The 22399-nt window shown below is 36.7% G+C and overlaps 1 protein-coding gene across 3 annotated transcripts in view; it reads right to left on the bottom strand.

Annotated features, from left to right (window-relative positions):
- Positions 1-22399, bottom strand: part of LOC124158727 (RNA-binding protein 12) — a 38524-nt gene that overhangs the window by 4547 nt on the left and 11578 nt on the right. The window lies entirely within an intron of this gene.

Here is a 22399-nt window from a genome sequence, read left to right as displayed (position 1 = left end):
TTTCTGTAGCAGTTTATACAAACACTGTACAAAATTTCTACTAAACAAAGAACATAAAAATATAAAATATGAGCTAAAAAATTGCAACTATAATAACTGCACATTGTAATTTCACAAAATCTTGGCATACATTAGGAAATTCAGTTCCAACACCATGAAACCACATGTCATATAAAAAGTACATCCATGTTTGTACAGATATTACAAAAATTTCATGTTTGTAAAGAGTTTCTGTCCATAATAGGAGCAGTCAATTTAAATGCTTACAAGAAATTAGTAATCTCTAAATATGATCTCACCTATAAATAGATGCAGCAATACTATGCTAATTTGAGAGAAACTCACAAAAATTGAGAAGAAATACAGTTATTCTCTTTACACCATTGGTATTACTAAAGCATTGCTGTAACCAGTGGAGAAAATTGGAAGTTGTGAGCTTAAGGACTTGGAGGGAAAAATGTCTGATATTATACCTATTTCCGACAATCTTGACAATGGTATTACCTAATACAAGTTCGTCTTTTCCCTTGCCCTCAAAGACTCCCTTTGCTTCAGAAGTATGTCATCAGGAGCTGATCTATAAACCACCGAGTGATGTGACATAGCTAATTAACAAGAGCTAAAATTTGTCAGTTCTACTGGTTATCTACTTCATCCAATGTTAGATCATTCCTTTAATATGAGGAATCAATAAAATTTATTAGTCCTTGGTGACATTTGAACACCTACTAAAATGAAATATATTCAAGTCAGCAGCTATTCAAATCAACTATATCCAAGGCAGCAGTCAGAAAAATATCTTATGGGGTTGCTTGGAAGGGGATTGTATTATGGGGGTTCATTAGGCGGGGGTACACTTAAGACTTTATCTTCTGAAAGTTTTGGAGGGAGATAGAGAGAGAGTACTGTCTGTACTCCTTTACCTCCCCAACGGCTAAAGCCTTAACTATATTACTTATCCTAAGCTGAGTTTAAGTTCTCTAACTCAGTGTGGATTTGTGCTTAGCAAGTTGAGCTGCTTTCAAGCACTGGAAAGAGTTAAGATGTTAATGGTTTAAATGTGAGTGGCACAATGTTGATAGTTAGTGAGTTAGTGCAATGTAATGGAATGGGTAATGAAATGAAGTTTCTATATCTCCACTTGCATTGTACTCTTGTCTCATATCACTGGCAGACATTCTGCTGGCAATCTGTTCAGATGAGATTTAAAGAAATGGTCACAGTGGTATGTAGACCTTTACCCTTAACACATCTGCACAGCTAATAAGTAGGGAGTTCAATGTGAAGACATAATGTGAGATAAATTTGAGATATTTCAACACATGCAAGTCTTCACAGACATTGTCTTGAATCTATCAAAACATACCATGCACGTATGCAAGATTTGATTTTTCAGGAGCGATTTTTTTTTCTCAAAGTACTATAAAATTGTGTAATATTTCAAATCCTGCCACGTGAACAGCGGTGAAATATTCATGAATAAGAAAAAATTCCCCTGGAAAGGGAATCGAACCACAGACCTTTGGCTTTCCAGGCCAATGCGCAGACCACTTCGCTATCCAGGTTCCTTAATTCCCATGGCAATTATACCGCGGCTCATGGTGCTACATGTTGGGCCCTCGCGGTCCATCAAGGATGGCAACGAGAGGGAGAAAGGACTTCCAAGAAGCTACAACTGGTTAAGAGCCTCAACCCTGTGCTAAAGCCACAAAATGAAATAGCGACTTTATCGCAGGGTTGAGGCTCTCAACCATTTGTGGCTTCTTGGAAGTCCTTCCTCCTTCGTATTGCCATCCTTGATAGATCGCGAGGGCCCAACATCTAGTACCATGAGCCTCGGTACAATTACCATGGGAATTAAGGAACCTGGATAGCATAGTGGTTTGTTCATTGGCCCGGAAAGCCTAAGGTCCGTGGTTCGATTCCCTTTCCGGGGGAATTTTTTCTCATGGCAATTCATGAATACTTTAAATTGTTTTGTTCCATATCACAAGGACTTTTGGGATTTAATTAGATAATAACACTGAAGTATGCACCAGAAAATAAGCTCGTTGGCCTTTATCAAACAATGGCATTATAACTCATACTTTAACTTTTGCCTCAAAGCCATTTTACATTGAATACAATAATGCAATAGGTGTATTTCATTCCTAAAAATTTTGATAGTTTCATAGTTACAGAGACTATGAAAGTTTACCTTTAAGTGCTAATACGGAGATATTTAACCCATTAAGTGCAGGCCACATAAGCTGACATGACCATTCTGCCTAGGAAGTATTCTCTTTCTATATTATTTAGAACCTTAGAAACTCTTCTCAACTGGGTCCCAAATATGATGGTGAACACAACTCATCTGTGAGGGCTACCTCAGCACACACTCTAATGTGTGACTCTGTATAGTGGTTACGGTCTCGGGGTTGAGGGGAAAATGAGAGTAGAAGGCCACACGGGGAGTAGAATGGGAGATACTTGTTAAATAGATAGAGGCTAGAAAGCAGGACTGAAAGGTAAATGAGAGAGCTCTGACCAAACTATTTCCAGGGAAAACTTCACAAGTTTCACAGTTCCATAATGATTAAATTGATCACTCTCACATATTAATACTAAGACACAAAATTTAAGATATTTTCCTATGAGAAAAATTGTTTTGCCTCTAGCTGATAATTCGGCAAACTTTAGGAAAGATGTCTTCAATTGGAACTGAAGTCCCAATGACACAAAGTACGTATGAATAGTCAGTGGCAGCGGTGCAGCGAGGGAGGGGGGTTTTGGGGGATAAAAAACCCCCCCAGAGCTCAGAGAAATTTTTAAGTTTAATCCATTTTACTTAACTGGATTGATATTACTAATAGAATAGTGTTAGGATGAATAAGATATCCCCCAGAAAGCCGTAAAACTCACCATTTAGAACCGTTTATCTTAAAATTCCGCAATTTATTAATCTCGCACCCATCGCTTATCCTGGTGGGTATTCCATACCACCACACACCCCGATATTAGTTGCACCTAAACCCCCCCAGCCTTAATTTCTAGTTGCACCCCTGGTCAGTCGTATAGCCAGGATTTGAAATGGGGGTGGGGGGTTACTGGAGATTTTGGGTCCCTTCCAGGATGTATGGAAAACACCCTAGGGCAAATGGGGGACCTTCCCAGGAAAATTTGGAATTTTTGCTGATGAAAACGTGATTTATAGGGCTCAAAAACAGTATTTTGTACGATTATTTATTGAGGCAATCTTACTCTTTATTGGTGCCTCTTTTAAAGGCTAAAGGAGGTTGTAACCCGAAAACCTCTCCTGGTTACACCACAGTGAGTAATGCTCAATAGAGGCGCACAAAGAGGAGAGGTGCACAGAGGGGAGTCACACAGAGGCATGCCGCAGGACAGCAAGTTGGACTTGAAGGGGGAGTCAATCTGCTTGTTTTGCAGAGTCACAGGTTTGTGCCAACTCAATCACACAGCACCCATCACTAGTCAGGACCAGCTCCCATACTGGGATCAAGCTTGCAGAATTTGCTCTCATTATCTTAGGCAGACTCGTGCCAGGATGTAATGACTTTGAAGTTCTTGCCATTGTAGATTGGCGGATCTTTGATTGACTCATTGAATAGAGCGAAGAAGTAGTCTGCATAGGTGTGGCAAATCCACCTGGATTCTTGAAACTGAGGCAAATGGAGGTGTGCTACACATAGAGCAAGTCGTACTGGAACAGGTAGTCTTGACTCCTTAAATGTGACTCACAAGTTGCTCTGCTCTTTTCGTGGAGTCAAATGTTTGTGCCGACTCACTTGCACAATGCCCATCACTAATCTCTACCATTTCTCTGACCTTCAGTTTCCTTCCAACGCCAATTTTGACAGCAAAAATAAAGTTAGACTGAAAATATGGAGAAAATGAGATTCCACAATGTACTACAATCGGACGAGGCTAAGTTAGTCATAAAGGGAAAAAGTCATCTTAGATTAGCTATAAAAATGCAAGGTATTTTCCGAAGAATAATAAATGGTGACCTGACAGTAAGCAATAAATGCTAGTGACAGTTCACAGTTGAGAGGAGCTGTCTTTCCTAATGGTTTGTTCCGAGGTCAGTGATTCTTGTTGATGATAAGCTATAATGCCATTGCTTATTATATCCTCCTGCAATGGGGGTGGTCTCAAAATTAACTTGACTACCAGAGAAGTTAATCTCAGACCATGCATATTGCAACCTAACTTGCTAGACAGCAAGGACGACTTCAGCATTTGAAGTTGCCCTTTCTCTCCTCTCATGTTGGAAGTGATGGTAAGAGGGCTGGGGATGGAAACTACTTTGGACGTGGTCGCTTGCCAAGGTTACCCAGAACCATATAGGCTTCTCTCCTCTCACGTTGGAAGTGATGGTAAGAGGGCTGGGGATGGGAACTATTTTGGACGTGGTCGCTTGCCAAGGTTACCCAGAACCATATAGGCTTCTCTCAAACTATGTTGGCTTGTAAGGTGATCACCCAACTGGAACATGAACATTAAAGGTGGTAGCAGTACTGGCACAGAGAAGAGGTTTTCAGAGCAAGTGTTTTCCGAGCTTTTAATCAAAGCTACCTATTACTCATGATTGACGCAGGAATTTAGAAATGACCTTCATTCTAGCCATGTCACCTATTCACCAAGTAATCCTTTAAGGACTTATTCATTTGCGAATAGTAATACATAGGGTAAAACTTATGACATTGCCTAACAATAGCTATCCTCAGCCATTGAGATCTAAATGAAGGGTGCTACTCAGTTGTATGACATGATCCATCTAATTAATGAGTGCTCTCACAACTGGTATATGTGCAGTGAAATTCGAGATAGAAAAAGAAAGATGTTAGAAGTAGTGTTAAGTTTTCATTAATAATTAATATTGGTGACAGTCAAATTTTGAGGTAATTTTTGAATGAATGAATGGTGATTTTTGGATGTCTTCTTAAAAAATTATTCTCGCACGTAAAAATATATTTTATTCTTATATGAGAAGATATGTATTTTATGTCCATTAACAGTTGGTTGGAAACACGGCGCATCAATATAGTAGAGAGATCTTGGAACGAAAGCAGTAATGTTTGACTCACAGTTCAAGTCTCAAGGTTACTTGGATTACCTCAATTCCCATGCTCGCCTCCGATTGACACCCAATCTTCATCACTAGTACCGGAGGCCTCTGGATAAAGCACTGTGTTGGCATTCAATCATCAGAGAACTGCCTCTGGTTCATAGTGTAAGGTGGAAGGTTACGGACTGATATCAGTTGCTCAGATGGGTGCCAACATAGGCATGGGCAATAAACAAAGACAGTGGGAAAAATTCCAGACTTTCAACTGCTTACAAGCCTCTACTGTGATCCACTGATATGAGCTGTGTGACTTTCTATCAATCATCTTCTATTCACTCAAGCAGTCTCACTTGCAGTGGTAATGAAATACAAACAGCTGTAGTAATTTTCTACACTATTTTATTTGCTCAACCATTTTCAACATTTACACGTCAATTATCAAGAGCTGTCTGAATAAAGAGAAGCTAACCTAGTATGTACACAGCTGGGAGATGTAGTTGGGGTAAAATTTAGAAGTAGGAATGGGGGTTTTACGGGTTGGATACTCATTTACATGACAGAGGTCTAGTCAGGGTCATCATACAAGGTTTTTAAAGGGTGAGGAACTCCCACCTTGCCGGCCTTGGTGGCAGCAGGGTACAGCCCTTGCCTGCCAAATCAAAGGTCATGGGTTTGAGTCCACCTGGGCAAGTTACCCTTATCCAGGGCATGGATGTTTGTGTGCGTTTGATTGCTATATATAATCTAAAAACCCTGGTGTAAAGGCCAAATAGTGCCATTTTCGGTGGTGTGGATATAAAAAAATAAATGGTACGTTCTTCCTCACTTCAGACATCTTAGAATACATTCCTATTTCGAAAATTTCCATAAAATCCAGTTTTACAACTGTGTCAGAAACATGTAACACGTCATTGTTCAAGGAGTCCCCTTCACTAATTAAAGTTTACTCTTTTAGGCAAATAAATTTGGTCAGAAATGTAACTTAATAGCTAGACTGAACCATACTTGTTGGTGCAGTTACAAGATATTTCCAAGAAGGAAGCTGAATTGCCTCATGATGATGGGAACTGTTTTCTGACTTACTACACAGGCAGTACAATAATTCTAACCTCTGTATATTCTGCAGGAAATGAGACTGTATAACATGGCTTAACCACGTACCCACTGACAAGCTACTCCACAAGCTCAGGAATTGCAAGGTCAACTATTGGGTTAAATCACCATGACCACTTTCATCTGAACATTAGGCATAGCAATATTCCCTCAGCATACAAAAATCATCTTGAAATGAATTTCCTGGTGTCGCATAGCTAATTCTTTTTAGATAGTGAAATTACTAGAGCCTCCAAAGCAAGCATTGGCCAACCTCTGAAAATATCGCTGTTAATACCAGGATATAAATTTTGACTCCCCTCATGTTTTGCAAAAGCCCTGGGCACTACATTAATCAGGCCTTAAAACAAATAATGCATTTGTGTAATGCATATAATCATTGATTCTAACTGACTCATTTCTTACATACATAGGAAACACATTTCAATAATTTCCTGGGCCAATTGACGTTTTGCAAGATGGCTGTTAAGAGTTGGGTTCTTAACACCATGGTCATCAATTGTAGTCCTTCATACTATTTTTATAAATTCAAATTAAATTATAATATCAACCATGTGTTCTACAATTTGATGGGTTGATAGTTCATAGATTTCTGTAACTATTTTTAAGTCTGGAGTAGTGACTATGTACTTGTTTTACCCACTTTTGACAGACATAATATGAAGCCTTACCTTAAAGAGACCTTTTGAATGGGGTGAATGACTATAACTGAATCACCTGTAGTCTTGTATTGTTTGATAACTCGATTTCAGAGATATAAGATTCAAGGCAAATATTTCATTTGTAGTTGTTCACACTAATTTTCCGTAAGACATGGGGTTCTAGTTTTTGTCATTAGATGCATAAAAGAATGCGATTTCTTGAGAAATCACTACATCATATTCTATTTTTACTCCGAAAACATAGCATTACTTGCCTTAGTCAATAATGGAATCAACAGTATATAAACTGCAAATCATGTTTGCATTGGTCTTACACACCTCCTGTTTCATGGCAGCAATAAAATTGCCATAGGAAGAATAGCCATCGTAGAAGGAAAAGTAACAAGTTTTCCACTCAGTGTGTGTGTGTTCACTCCAAGATTGTTAATATGTGCAGCTGGCACTGGGATGACAACAAACTCGCTATGAATGAAAGTGCGGTGTATGTACGTGGTCTTAGTTGTCGAAGTCCTGGCAGCTCCTATGAGAATTAACCTACCGAACTCTCATCTATCTCATGGAAATACTTATTTTTTGAAAAAGGTATTACCCGTAAATTGGTACTATTTATCATTAATACTCACTACTTCTTTAAACTGAACCAGGGCAAACTTTAAGAATACAGTACCATTACATTAACCGTATTTAATATTTTTTACCTACCGAGTTTCATAAAACATTATTATGAAATTTACTATTATTACTTTAATTTAGATAAAAACAAGAAAATCTACCAAGAGGTTGCAATTCCCATCCACCCATTAATGATATCCTCAGCAAGTCGAAATCCAACTTCCTGTTCACCTCAAAATCTATCTTATCTTTAATCGTTCTTTCTCAATCAAAAGTATATTTCACATGTGAAATAGCACAAAATCAGTTGGTTCTTTAGCCTAAAATTTCCACATAAGGAACCATAGTTCCACATGTATTCCTGATCAGAAACTTTACCTGAGGACCTCGCCTGACTTAGAGCACCTGAAATTGATTGGTAAACATAGAAACTGTTAAGGTTTGATAATGGTTCAAGGAACCATGACATCAAATCATTACGGCCGAAAAAAATTACCAACGCGAAGTCGGATAAGCAAAGCTACCGTCCCACGCCATTATAACCGAAAGCTATTAAGTAATATTATTTAGGTCAACAGACCTCTACATTCATTCAAACGAATATGATCCAAATACAAAAGCGAAGGAAAATAAACAACACTTCGGAACAGTGGGTGAATTCAACCAAAAATTGTTGGCAGGAAACTTGTTGGAGATAATCTAAATGCCACTTGTCGCAAACGCATTATTGCAAATGGTATTGCATACCTTCTAGGCGCCGCGGAGTCGCGAGCCCCCTCTAAACAATTACCCAAATCGGCCCATGAAGAGCAATGCTATTCAATAGCTAAGCCAAAAATATGTGAAAATGTAAGTTAGAATATTTAGCAGTTTTGCAAGAGACGAAATTATCATCGACTGCGGGCGTAAGTTGCTTTACAGGGGAGAATCGCGTGACGGCTGTATGTACCAACGCTATTTAAATTCAATTATCGATGCATTACCGATTTAATATTGCGTAGGTGAGGCAACCGCATTCGGCAACTTCCACTGTTAACTGCCTTCCCATGACGAAATATAAAAAAATAAGAATAAAAAATAACCAATACCTTGTAAGATTAGGTGTTATCTGTCAAACAAAGTTACGGGGAGGGAAAATTCACCCCCTTGTGTTAATTTGCAGTTCAGTTTCACCATGACGGAACGTAAAAAAACGAAGTATTTAGAAAACCGGTTACCTGTGGTCTTGGTAACACCCGTCAAATGAAGTTAAGCCGAGGGTAAACTCACCACCTTATGTAGATTCGCAGCCAGCGCCTAAACCATTTTACTCGGAGCACACATTGCGCAGGTCAGAACTGCATTAATTTCTCATTGTGGCGTGAAATTGCGCGAATACATGAAAGAAATTAGAGCGAGCAATTTCACAATCCCACGTCCATCCATTCTCGCAAGTCACACGACGCAACTTCGCTTACGTACGTACACACAAAATTAATCAATTAGAAGTACAATTACAGTAAAATGGCTTTAACAGCCTCAAATTTACATGCGAGATCGATGGTGTTCTCAGGAACCATTAAAGATTCTCCTTTCAAGGATCATCCATATGGCAGCCCCATTGTTGACACGACGACGTAACATGTTGCTATGAAACGCAACCGAGTCCATAGTTATTGACGAGTCCTCGTTGCCGAAGAAAACAAGCAAGGTTTGCAACTGGCTTGCATCACGTCTGCATTTTGATTACGGGACAAGTTCAACGTAAAAAGAATGGACTAAACCTATTCATTACGAGAGTGGACCGAAGTCTGTTCAATTAATTTTTAGAAACCACTTAAATGCATTTTATTGAAATAAGTTTCCTTCACCAATCACAATCCCCTACGAGTCCACAAGTCTAGTTTTCGATAGCTAATTCAAAGATATCACGGCATAAACAATCGCGAAGAAAAGAATAAGACAAACCCAGGACGCAGCTGCAAGGAACACAGGAGAAACGGTGGCGATTACTTCTGAAAATACGTAAACGCTTAGCGTGCTACGGGCGTAATATTACGCCTTTTCTTAAGAAATCGTAGTTAGCGTTTTTTAAACTAAGTGCGAAACCCCTAAATAAAAATGAAAAGAACCAAATCCAAATTCTTTCTTTAACATTACGCACAAATCCTATTCCTCGCATCTAAGTTTTCTTGTTTAGGAATAAAAAAAATATTGAAAATAGCCGGTATTGGGGTACAGATCGAAAGTACTATAGTCATCAGAATAAGTGCTTATCTTCACATGGTAAACTAAAGGGCTTTGGCTCTACCATGGAAAGCCTTTTTGTGGGGGGTCTCCAAGGATGATATGAGGCACAGCTACTATACAAAAGTGATCTTCCACTTTTCATCTTGCCTTGGAAGAAATTTATTTCCTTCAGCTTGCTGAGGAGGGCCACATCGTGTACCGAAATACATAGCCAATCTGCTCCTCATTCCCTTCTGAACCTTGATACTGCTCTTTTCATGGATAAAACTACTAGAATGTTGAAGCTATCCACAGGTGAGTGAATGCATATGATTATCTTCAGTGCGCTTGTGTGTTAATGTCGACCAACCAGGCATCCTTAACTGTCTCTCCTACCTTGAGAAGAATCTCATGTTGTAAACCAGGAATCCTTAGTTTGAGTGCCTTAAGCCCTCACAAAGGACGTTGTTTTGGTTGCTAGTAAATATGTGTATAAGTGTTTATAAGTGAATTGGCTATTCCTGTCGTGAGGCTGGGGCTTGGTCCCTGCAGAGAAACTCTCCCCTTTCCCACACATCAACACTGTGCTTAATTTTATGCAAAGTGTACGAGAAGAGGAAGATACTATACAGCCAGTAGTTATCATTCCATAATGCATATTTGCAGCTGTAGAGTGCAATTCCCCCGTTTTTCATTCTCCTCTTTAATAGCATTTCCACAATGAGAAGGGAGGTAATATTACTACCAAAACACAGCAGAATACTAAACTTAGTATGTGGTAACAGAAGCAGGTGAATCAGAACCCTAGCCTTGAGCCACAGATGGAGGAATATTGACACTTTGTAGTCCTACAGAGATATACATGATGTCAAAAAATATCAATTTCAGGACAGTTTAACAATAATATATATTCTCAATTTAATGATCATTAGTTTCGTTTCTCACATTCCAAATGCAAAGTGCAACAAACATTTAAACAGATGAAACCCTTTTTAAGCAAGCAGGTGTTTGTAGGTGTGACCAACGGTTGCTTATTCATGGTTCTGAGCACCAAATTCATCGAAGTCAAATGGACCCAGAATCTTTTTCAAAATCATAAGCAACTGGCATTTTAATGGAGGTAAAACAGAAAATGTGAAAGAGCATCTTATTTGTACCTCTTGAAGCTTATATCCCCTCAGATTGGTCCATCAACTTCCACCATGTCTTTCATTCATGGGAATAACTTGATTAATATAACTGATTAAACCCATGATGGCGCACTTAATAACTTGCACGAATTGATTAACAGTTTAATGACAATATGGTGTCTTTAATATTTGATATAATATTTCTTGGAGTTTAGGTCATTAATATTGTGTAATATCGTCACCACGGCACAAGTTCAGTGCACCAAGACCATCACGGTGAACTCCACTATCGCAACATGATATCAGCCTTTTAAGTGTAATATCAAGGATCATCCTCCTTCTTCCAAGGCATTATTTCATAGTTTATTCTTCATTAAGTGATACTCATTCTCTTAGCCTAGTGATATAATATAATGCAATTCCATGCAGAGCAATATGTTTTGCGAATTTTTGAACTTGGCACTGAATAAGGGTTAAAGTAGATCCACTCCAATCGTCTGAAGCTCAAGGTGTGCCCTACGGACGAAAGTCATGGCAAGGTGAAGGTGAATGCCTGGTAGAAGAAGTAATGGGTAGCTAGGTGCACCCTCACAACGAGTAACGGAGAACCCAAACAAAGTATGCATAATTAGCAATAAAATACCATCAGCCTCCCCTACGCATCAAGTTTAAGTGTGAATATCAAATAACCGTGTGAGGATTGGCAGAGCATTGGGAATGAATGCTCTTTTTAGGGACTAAGGTGTAGCAATTCCATCTCTTAACAAGTTGATTTCTAACGGTTAGCAAATGAGTAGTACAGGTTGACTATTACCAACTTGCATTCATACATTGTATATCAATCAAATTAATGATTCAGATCAACATGAAGCATTACTTCAAAAGTTTCATTAGAATGGATAACTTATGAAATATTACCTTCAAGGAAAGGGCATATTGTAGCTTTTAGCTGTATTCTTTCAATACGATAGACTCAATGCATTTCAGTTAACACACAAAGGTAATCAATTAGTACAGCCACTCTCTTCCGATCCACTAACAGCAATGAAAACTCTGATGATAACAAATGCAAGAGGAACTGAGTTGCATCAAGCCTAAAAAAATGCAATTTATGTACGTATGTGGATCCAATGAAATTTCATTTATTTTTAAGACCAGAGCGCTTTATTTAGAGAAAAACTCTTCTTTTGTCCTTAATGCATTGAATTTTGAAAAATAATTGCCACTTATCACTGATATGAGACTAGAGAATGTACTCTGGAAATCCATGCTTTTATATCCTTTAAGAAGGCTGGTGAGTAGTATAAGGAATGCAATTTCATTTTAAATGAGCGAAACTCTTCCCAGCATACAGGACCCTAAATGGCATAACTACAGCCATCATGGACCTCAGGAAAAATTAATTCAACATGAAACAGCAGTACATGGAATTTATAAATATGTATGTCAGAATCAGTAACTCATGCTTAGTAGTAATTTAGTGTGATTTTGAAACCCATGAAGGCTGTCATCATTAGTAAAGAAAAGTATATGCCACGAGACTTGCCAGGAGATAACAAATATGGCCTCACAAGCATAACATCTTACTACTGACATCTTTGCCACTAAGACAAGTCCTTTAGATAAAAACAAAATTATGACTTTCAGAATACCTACTGCTAAAAAAAGAAAAACATCAAATGAGAAACAAGAAAATTTAATATTTAATATGTGCACTTAATGTATGTATCTCAGCAAGATGAAGAATGATGTGGAGACTGCAAACTGTTCCCTAAATTGATACAAACCAAATTCAGCATATTTCAGAACGGCCACTTTTCCGGAGCTCAATTTTCATGATAAAAAATTGAAACTCAGGATACATGCGGGAAAATCTTGTACTGTATGGTTAGCAATAATGATAAAACTGCTTTGCAACGCCTGGATTTCATGACTAAACTAAAACCTAACCTCGAAAAAGGTTGAAAGTTACAGAAGTGTAAATTCTCAAAAACATGGTCAACTAACCTAATGACCTTTAATGAAAGAATGCATGAACTTGAGTTTTCATACTCAGCACAATTTTACTTCAGTAAAACTGGCCTAAATGTCTCATTTGCTATAGTGGTAAGTAGCCATAATGGTATCCCATTCAGGAATGAAAACTATAATTAGCTATGATCCCAGAAATTAATATCTCTGAAAACCAGCATTTGCCAGAGTTCAATAATAAAACAGAAATATAAAGAATGAAGAGCTGAGTAATATGAGAATTTGGACATTATTAAAAAAAAGCCCAAGCGTTAAGTATACATCTCACAGCATCACCTCGTGAAATAAATGTTAAAAAGTTGGTTTTAAACAGGAATATTTCAAGACTTTATAGAGCTGAAGCTCCACCTAAAAAGGAAAGGGTACCTGCCATTACCACTGGAGGAGCCCAGGAAATATATTTTGGACTCAACTTATGAAAATGAATCTAGTCTCACATGTGTAGTAGGTACTTACAAACAACTGGCATTGCAGAAGCAAAGCTTCTCACCATAGATTTCAGTACTATTATGAAAGTGGTGCTAATTCATGATGCAAAGCAATTGGCATTCATTTGATCAAAGACATTCAATATTTTTTAATGGATCATAGTCCAAGACTCATATATAACGAAGATGGATTGTATTCTTCAATTTACAAGTATCACTGTCTTTGTCAGCATTCACAATACACATCTGTAGATCTTCATCCGCACACAAAACTTATTCCATACACCAATACATATTCAATGTAAAATGTGTAGTTTGATTCAGCAGAAGGATTATTATGTATAACTCCCCAGCAAAAAAAAAATACTTAAGCGGAATGTGACTTATTAAAATGTAGAGGGGTTGAAGAAATGCTCCTGATGTCGTCAGTTGACATGTCTGTCTCTTTTATCAATAATGACAGGAAAATGTCAACCTTCTGTCTCTCCCACAAATTTAGGACCAGACTCCTCATAACTTTATGCACTATTTCCTCGCAATAACCTCATAATAGGTGATACTAGCAATCATTTAGTTGAGACTATAGGAACAGCTTTATTCTACCAAGTAGGAAAATGCAAGGGTAGCAATAGAAAAGGCTACATTTCCCTTCATGGAAATATAATTTTCCCACCAAAATTTTAATATTGGAACTTGTGTCGTACTGTAATCAGTTTCCAGACATAACAAAATTCTTCTTCAGGTCAAGAACATGTTCCCATGTTTCCCATACTATCATTTACACTCCAAACTTCTAGAAAATAACACCAAAAATTATGAAATAATAGAAAAGAATTCCAAGGATCAGCAACTAGCACACTTCTTATATAACAGCCTAACCTTTAACCTCAAATAAATGCCAAGAAGTATTTACAAATACTAGAAAATGTGATTCTAAATAGAACCAAATTTTTTTTATCATTTCAAGGATATTTAAATTTCTGATTATTATACAGCAAGAAAAGCTGTTAGAGCATGAGTCAACGATTCCTAAATAATCCATCTCACAAAGGAACATTTGCTCAAAATATGAATGTAACATGTGAATGTATGAGAAATTCTGCAGACTATTTCATTCAATCTGAGAGATACAGCTTAGCAGCCATCCCCACTTCATTCCACTTCTTCATCAGTAAACAGGCCATGCCTCATGGAATAATAATATGAAATAAATACAAAGGATGAATCAAAGTCTTAACTTACCTCATACCGCATGCACAAAACCATCCGAGTATTCACAGCCAGAGTTATGACCCTTCTCACAAATCATAAAACTAATGACTGCATTACAGTTGACTGGATGAACCACCCCTGATTCTTAACCAATTTCGTACCAAGGGATGGGGAGAAGAGCAGAACAGATGAAAGATTTCTGCTAGCAGCTCACCAACTGTCCGGCTTGAATTCTGCACTGCCCAATCCCTGGCAACTGGTACCACTTGTAAACACTCGATAACAATCATGACAAATTCAGATAAATATCTCACAACATTCACACTGCCAACTAAGTAACCCAAACTTGAGGGGAAAAAGTGATGTCGACTTACCATGGTTGATATATGGTTATTGCTAATTAATATCGTAACTGTCAATCACCTTACACCATCACAATTCCTTCATAGAGTTATTAAGATTTTATGTCAAAATCAACGCACACTGCTATCTGTATACTGGACACGAAGATGATCAAACTGATAAATAATAAACGACCAGTATGATCTTTGATGGCATAATCTTTAGATTTTGCCATACATCAAACATGTTTATGAGGCCTAAAATTGAAGTCAAAGATAATCCTACCTCATTACATTTCCAGTTGGGTATTTAAAGTTGATAACCCAGCAGCCATAGCTTACATTAGATGATAAGTAGTTCAAAAATTTCTTTCACCGAGCAATGACTGAGATACATTAGTACCAACTACACAACGTTGAGCACAATAGTCAAAAGGAAACATACACCCTGGTGGTTAATGATTGCCAAGGTCTAATTCAACCTCCAACAAGAACGAAGACTATCTATCTAGAATGTATCAATGACCAGCAACAAGATAAAAGTAGAGTTCGTAAATGTATAACAACATAACTTTGAACGATGTGACTAATGATGCAGCAGGAGAAAAGCACTTTCTGATTTTGGATCAATGATGGATTCATCTTCACGGAAAATGTTTTCCCTATGTTTACCTTGCTCACTCAGTGTTCAGTGTAATTATTTCAAATGACTCCTTGCAACATTTCAACAGCATACTTAAGTGAACATATGTGCACAGAGCATGCACCACAGCATTGAGCAGATTCATTACAAAATTCATTCAGCAAAGTTACCAGATGCATACATTATTCGACAACTTAAATTTCTATTCCATGTTATCATCAGTCTGTACTGATGGTAGAGTTAAGAGAACCTGATTAGAGAATTAGCTCAGATTGCCACATAATTTTAAGGCTATTATAAGGTCAAAATCATTCCTGACATCTCCTATCAGTATGTTTTTCACCTACATTTCAAGAGTAACTCAAATACTGGACAAGCAGTTCCTCAAACTAATGAATTTATTCAGTGTAGAAATTTTTCCTCTTAACAGCATAAAATAGTGGCAGAACTTTCATGGCAACAAAATAGCCTAAACACTAAGTGTGGCATGTATAGTTACCTACACTTCTCAGAGGCCATTACTACTACTGATAGAAACAAAGCCTAAGTAATGAAATGTAATCATATCAAAATAAAGCTTAATAAGAAGCCCTGCAGCAGAACATCAAGCTATGGATCAATACTGTAACCACATAAAAATGAGTATTGCAGGAAGTTTATGTGCTATAATAAGAAGACACACCCAAAGAACAGTTGAAGCAGAATTTGTTGCTGTTGAATTCCACTGTAGAAAAGTGAAATAAATTCTATTTAGGGTCTCAGACTCATAGAACACACGATTTCACTCAGGTGAGAAATATTTCCTGCTTACAGAAATTCTATAAATGTGTAGAAAACTAAGTTCTCAACACTAAAGGTGAGGGAAACGAACATGTGTACGATGATAAAAGTGAACAATTCATTAATGATCACTTTCATAGTAACTAAGACCAACATTTCAGCTTAACCTGTTTATTAAGTGTTAATCCTATTGAAATAAATGCTGCTGCTAACTATTTTGGAGGTTAGTTATTTGGTTCACAGGACACCCAATTACATGGGTAAATTCTCGAAAAATCTTTTGCCGTTACCTTACAGGGAACAGAAGCATCAGTACGTTATAAAAAAAAGAGCATAGTAGGAATGGGAGTAGGTGAGAGTCAGGGAGGCAATGGATGTGCTGAGTGAAATATAGATGAAAGAATGTTCAGTAAATAGAAAAATGCTATATTTTGGAATTGAATATCAATTGAAATTGGAAATACTTAGAACACGACAATGATTATTCTTAGTGGCTTATTTATTATGCTTAGTTATTCAACTGCTATTATTATACACCTGCAAAATACAACTAATAATTTTTGAGGAAAGAGCACTCACCAATAGTTCATCAAACTGGATTTGGTTCTTAAGTAGATGAGAATTGGTACGCTAAAAATGTCGTCTGATAACAGATTTCTCAAAAAAATTTACTAATATCAAAAAAATCATAATGAAGGTGTAACTACAATATGGTGATGTAAAAAAACCATGCACATAAGTCATTAAGTAATGTGTTTAAGAGATTCTGTTTCAAGAATTACCTTTAAGTTAATAAAGCGGGTTCACGTGAATCACAAGAGGGGTGTAATGCTGGCAAGACAAATGATTTTTAGTTTAAGATTCTATATGCCACCAAGCCCAGAGAAGATTGTCTCTTTACTTGTAAGTAAGGATAGAAAAAGAGTGACCTAGCCAACATAAATTTTATCTTCATAAACAATAAGCAATCGATTAAAGAGTGGATACTTGTGTGTGGTGACAAGAGTTGAGTGGAAATTGTGTTATCTTCCACCCGATAGCCGCAGAAGTATACTCAAGTAGTGTTACAGATGAGTCTTCTAGAATTATATTGGTGTAGCAGATGTGAACTGGCTTCTCATGCCAAATACCCAGATTCAATTGCTGAGGCTGGCAGGATATTCCAGCACATTCCAGTCCCCTCTCAGGAGTTCAGGAAGGAGCTTCAGTGTGTTGTCTGAAGAGTATGGTGCTTAACAGTAGATCTCTCCATAACTGTAGATTCAGGTTTACAAATGCTGAGGCTGCTTCCCTTACCACCCTTCTTAGTGGAAACCCTTTCTTTAATCATTGATTCATTGTTAAGGGATGAAGCAGGATATTTTCATTTGCATATTTCATCAATTGATATAAACAAATACTGTTGTACTAGAGCAATTCACAAAAATTATTATCTCATAGTGTGCTTTCATGTTAGCATGATGTAAAAGCAATAAGCGTGTCACGTAACATTAGTATGAAAATTTTTAAGGGCCTAAGTTTTTCACCATAAATCATCACCAAAAATCAAGGGCTTGATTGCACAAAATTTGCAACAGGGATGGTACCACATAACTCATGTGTGCCAGTATAAAATAAGCTGTACATTGTAATTAGATACAAAAATGAATGTGAATTATAAGAATGAACCCATTCATCCAGGATGTACCCGCATATTATATTGTGTGTGCTGTAGAGGCAGATTCTTCTAATATTAATCATGTGTTTCATGTTGTAAATAACCACCTATCAGTGGTGTAGCCAGGGGGGATCTGCACCCCCTAAAATATAAAAACACAATTATTTTCCTTCATAAAAGAAAATAATATTGAAAACTCATGCGCTAACAAAATATTTCTCCAACAAATGAAGTTTTTTCGACGATGAAAAGTGTTGAAATTAGTTAAAAACCCTCTACTTAGAACCCTGTTTTTCAAAAATTTTCCCCCTGGTTTTGGACCCCCCCCCCCCCAGAATGAAATTCCTGGCTACACCACTGCCACCTGTGTTTCATGTTGCTCAACAAACAGTTTGTAAATGTACCTACTTAATTGCAGATGGAGATTATAGAGTTATCTTTTAAATTGTGGCTTAAATAAGATTTCCTGGTGAGCATAGTAATGCTTTTTCTAGCCTAATCAAAATTTCAAAATACCAATATTAGCAAAAAGTGCCTTCTTGGCTATCTGCCCTTCATCCACTCCACATCCCTCACAATCCCATGATGTCATTACCAAATCTTTTTAGTAGTGTCTGAATTACTATCTAACTGAGGCAGCTATGACCAAGGTTTACAGATTAGATGAATTATGGTCACATAGGCTAACATTTTGTAACGTCTTGAGAAATAGCAATTTCAGCCATGTGGAGACTGAACTTCACTAAAAATTTCTTTGGCTAAAATGGAGAACACCATTTTTGGAAGTTGGTGCACCCTTATGTACAGCAAAGACAAAATATAGTAATAATTAAGTAGACTATAGAAAGGCACAGAAGAAGGAGATGTTAATTTAACCAACTTTCCCAAAAAATTCTCTGAGATCCCTCTTTCCTTAAAATTTCAATGATACCAGCTATTTCAGTCTGCCCAAGTGGTCGCAACTAATTATTTGTCAATACTTAGGTAGCAGCTCAATAAGACCCCCTCTGATGTACTATAATCCAAAGAGCTCAGTGAAATGCAGCTATCATGATAAGTAACCAATAATACTTTTAAAAATTCTGCTATTTACTGATCTCAAAATACTTAAATGGCACGAAGACTGACACTGCCATGAATCTTTCATATAAAAGATTGGAAAACTCCTGAAATAATTTAAGTTTACCATTGAGAGAATGATAATCAGTACTAGTACTATCAAAAAATTATTTGCATGTTTATTATTTTAAAGTCAATTAAAATGTTTTCTCACATAAAACCTCAAGCTTTCAATACGAAGAATTATTGATACCTGCTAGTTGGCATCATTATATTCCTTGATGTAAGAAGCCAAATCAAATACCTTAGCGGTTTGGTTTAGTGTTGTGGCCTCCCAAACCTGAGTCCAGGTTCAAATCCCAGCTGTGGTAGAATTTTCAGGAGACTGTGCATTGTGCAATTCCTAATTGGTAATTGAAACAGCAATCCATTCATCAGTTGGGACGTTCAACTGTGGTCACCTTGACACCTTCCGTTAAAAGCAGGCCGACTTCAAAGACAGATTTCTCACCTCCTTCCTTCCCTACCTTTCTTCATCTCAAAAATGACCTAAGTTGCTGGTTGCATCCCCTAAATACCGACCAACATATTCTAATTTAATTTGCCCTTGCACCAATTAAAAGCTAATGTGAGAGTTTTTCATTCTCAATTCAGATGAAACCATTGACTTTCAAATCCTTCAAAATACTCTTCTCAATAACTATGAATGAAAGATTTTTGAGTCCGAGATGTCATTCAATCCATCCAATGAAATCCTGAATGTGAAAGTTTCCTCAATGGTAGGGATAATGTAACAGCATTTGAAACACATGAGTAAAAACCATGAGATGACAAGAATTCCGGAAAATGCATTGCATTACTCACGAACATAAGGGTTTCTTTTCAATTTGTGGCATTTTACAATATGACATAGCCATATTTTCCACCTAAGAAAATGATGTATTCCATCAATTTGCAAATAGTACCCTATGCCTGACCAGCTCCAGACAGTATATATTGTTCTCTTCACTTTTAAGTGACTGCAATTTTTTATAGCAAAAGAGTTAAACATAAAGAGTTATACACACATTTTGCATGTAACAAAACAAAAAAGGAATCATTGAGGACATAGTCCATGAAAATAGCAATCGAAATATAAAACTGACATGCTACTTGTTTTTTCCACACATCCTATTAAAACTTAAAAATAAATCCTGCGAATAAATGAAAAAACAATATAAATGTGGAAAAAAATTAGTTAGGTGGAAAATGTGTCTGTTTGAAGAAGATGGAAGTAATCAAAGGAATCCTATGAATGATTATGTGGAAATAAATCCAATAAAAACAACACAAACAGGCATATAGTCAATTACATTTGTAGAAATATGCAATTAGTTATTAATAGGTTGCCCTGAGATCATCTCCTCATTTCCTTATTAGCAAAAAAATTGTGTATCTGGATAGCACCTGCTGTCGGCTTAAAGTCATTGCCTAAAAAACCAAGATCCTCACTTTCTTACTTATAAATGGCATATGATGTCAGCAGCCATTACAAATAGTAAAATGCAAACCTTAAATCATATGAATATGTCACTAGCTGCATGAATTTTAAAATAAAGAGAGTGATGTACCTGGTCTAAATGAATACTTATCATCTAATAATCATACATTAACATATGAATACCTCAATATAGTCATGTTCAAGTGAAGTGGAAATAGAAGTTTCATACTCAAGAAGGAAACTGATGTAAAAATATTTGCAATGGTCTCCATTTACAGTGTGTCCTTGAAGAAAATGCAAGCAGAAAGCAGGAATAGCCCTCCCATTCTCTTCTGCTCATTCCATAGGTAGGTAGTAGGCCAAGCTTGCAATGGCATTCGAATGAGAACGAAATTGGAACTCTTTATAAAGGAATATTTTCTCAACTTCTTTATTTCTGCCTATGGCTAGTACAATGCTTTTATTCAGTAATCCACCATCATTATGACATTTCCATTGAATTTTGGATAAAAAGTAATTGTGCTTCACAAAGCATATTTTTGCATGCTGTACATAAATGTATGCATGACACACACTGAAAATAAAGCTTTCTTTGGTTAACTTGACTCACTTTTCACATTGAAGCCCATCCTGTGGAATGGATTATCATCATAAAAGCAGAAGCCATATTAATGATTTAAAAACTTCAACTCTAAAATTTTCCCAATGATACAAGCTATATATATATATAATATAAATAAGAGGCTGCATTTATATCTCCTTTGAAATGTCACCAAAGAAGCAAATTACCTCTGAATATCAGTGCAGAACAAAGACACAGACCACCAAATTTTATATCAAATAAGTACGTAAGTAGTCAGACTTCTAAATGAAGACCTTTAAGGACAAAACCTACCAGCTCAATGCAAAATGATGACTTAACATTTTGTTCTATTTTGAGAATGCAGCTAGGAATTCCCACCATTGGTAAATTACTAATCCTTATGGAAAAGTTATAATTATACTTTCAGCCTTATAAGTTTATGATTTGAAATATTTTCTTGAAGATACAGCCATCTGAAATTCATCAGCATTTTGATATTTGCCCAAAGGAATAGATAGAAATATAGCATGCATCAATTTAGTATGTTCCCCATAAATCTTTTAACATCCAAAAACATCATGCACCATGAAATATGCAAGTATGTTTGCCTATCGAAGTCTTCTAACTAGGAATAAATACAGCAGTTTTACAATGATACTAAATTAGAGATTTTCATTTAGGAAATCTAATAAAGCTCCTATAATCCGAAACTTTTCTGACCCCAGGAATATAACCAATAATAAAGTTGTTATAGTTGCCGACATTGGAAATTAATAGATATGAACTTATGCAGTTAGCACACTTGCTTTCAGACGCCGAATATACCTAATATAAATGCACAAAATGTATGAAGTATTAGAGAGTGCCTTTGGTATGCAACACAGTGAGTGTCATAATGCACATAACCTGAAAATAGGGTTGTCCAGTACTACTGAGAACGTCAAAAACATTGTTATAAATTAGATCCTAGAGTCTCGGTTCATCATAATTCCATGTTCTACAGTCAAGGGGCCTTAAAGAAAATTCACCACGATGTCACCTGGTAGATCATAAATACTTATAATTGCTGTTAGGTCATGTCCACACTCTCCAGTCCAAGAAAAAATAGCCATCTTAGAGGCATATTCTTTTAAATAGAGTACATTTAAATCGCTAAAAGAAGCACCCTGATAACTATTTCTACTTACATAGCTCAGCTAAATGCCTCTTATTTACACAATATCTATCGGTTAGGGTACGTGGAAATTAGATTTTAGCGTGTAAAAAAACTCCAAATTAGTGGAAATAAAGTTTAACCTCTACTGCCCACTGACATCCCTCACACTATATCACAGAAGTTTTGCACTTGGGGTGAGATTTGTAACGTTTATTTAAAAGGAATAAAAAAAT

The sequence above is a fragment of the Ischnura elegans genome, chromosome 5, assembly GCF_921293095.1.
Source record: "Ischnura elegans chromosome 5, ioIscEleg1.1, whole genome shotgun sequence".
Lineage (NCBI taxonomy): Eukaryota > Metazoa > Arthropoda > Insecta > Odonata > Coenagrionidae > Ischnura > Ischnura elegans.
Note: the sequence above shows the minus strand (reverse complement) of the source record. Positions and strands in the feature narration are given on the sequence as shown.